Below are 1,702 nucleotides of genomic sequence, written 5' to 3' on the forward strand. Positions count from 1 at the left end.
TGTGTCACTGTTTCTCTGTGTCATGATAGATCTCAGTTGAGCGGTGGCGGCCGGCCTAAGGGCCGGTGTGCAACAGTGCTCACAGCCACATGGCTCCCCATGCGCTGGGGGCCCTCCCTTCGGGGGCCTACGAGGCAGGAAGCTAGCCAGCCGGAAGACCGGCGCTCCCCACCCGTGGCTCCCCCTACTTTTTTGTTCTTTACAGCAAACAAATACCAGTAATTTTCTTTTCTTTTTTTTTGGAACCTGCAACTGAACTCAGGACCTTGTGCTTGCCAGACCCCTGAGCTACACCCCCAACATAATTTTCTAATATTATTTTCATGCTTTTTAGTATTCCAGCATTTGCACCTACTGTTACTCCACCAGTCTTCCTTCCTTTCTTTCTTTTTCTTTCCTTCCTTTCTGTTGTTTTTTTTTGTTTTGTTTTTTGGTTTTTTTTGGTTTTTCTCTGGTACCGGGAACTGAACTCACGACCTTGCGCTTGCCAGGCAGGCACTTTGCCTCTGAGCTAAATCCCCAGCCCCTTTTCCTTCCTTTCTTACATCCTTTCTGATGGGGATGTAAGTGAGATCCTTGTGCATGGTAGGCAAGAATTCTACCATTGAATATACCCCTAATACTATCTCTCTTTTTAAAATTTATTTTTATTTTATTTACTAGTATTTACTGTTTTTTTGGAGACAGGGTTTCACTATATAATTTCAACTGTTCTGGAACTCACTATGTAGTGCAGTGATCCTCCTGCCTCAGCCTCCCATGTGCTCAAGTTACAGGTGTGTGGCACCACATCCAGCTGTAGATTAATCTTCAAAATTAATAATATCCTTAGGACAACTCCTGGAAGTGCAATCATTTTGTCTGAAGATGTCTAAAGCCCCTGACATCTCTCACAAACCGCTTTCAAGGTAGATGACTCTCGGTGCTAAAGGAGAACAGTCTGCGACACCCATCAGAACGACAGGTGTGCATGTCATGGAGCCAGTAATCCTATCTGGGAGTTTACTCCATAAATATTGTCATGTACCTACAAGATGACATATGTATAAAATTATTTACTGCAGCCCTGCTGGTGATAGTAAGTGATCAGAAATAATCCAAATGCCTATAAAAGGGAACTGGTCAAATACATCACCATACATCTATCCAGTAAAACACTGTGCTCTTGTGAAACAGTATTGAAGGCCCTCCTGCATGTTCATGCGGACAGCTTTGCCCTGGGCATTAAGCTAAATAATAAGTGCAGACCAGTGTGAATGGCATACTGTTCTGTGTGAAAAAGAGGCAAATGCTTGTTTACATTTTTACTTATATGTGTACACATAAGTGAACTCTGAAAGAAATTAGAGGAGTCCCCGCTTGCCTAACCATGGGTGAGCGTGACGGGGATAGAGGACTAGGATGATACACAGAAGAGGAAGTGAGATTTTTCACTTTTTATGTTTTTAAATTTTGAAATCATTCTACTCTTCTTTTTTAGCAAATTAGTGAAAAAATGTTGCCTTCCAGTGCTGTTAAATTTTTTTAAGATATGATAATGCTATGGTAGCACTTTTTAAGAATATTGTATTTATCATTTAGAGCTATATTCTGAAATATTTACAAATGAAATTATATGATATCCAGATTTGCTTTAAAGTAATAAATAAGCAGGAGAAGTAGGTGAGGTTTCATATATGTATATATATATATATATATATAT

Source organism: Chinchilla lanigera, unplaced genomic scaffold, assembly GCF_000276665.1.
Source record: "Chinchilla lanigera isolate Chin_1 unplaced genomic scaffold, ChiLan1.0 scaffold00020, whole genome shotgun sequence".
In the NCBI taxonomy this organism is placed as follows: domain Eukaryota; kingdom Metazoa; phylum Chordata; class Mammalia; order Rodentia; family Chinchillidae; genus Chinchilla; species Chinchilla lanigera.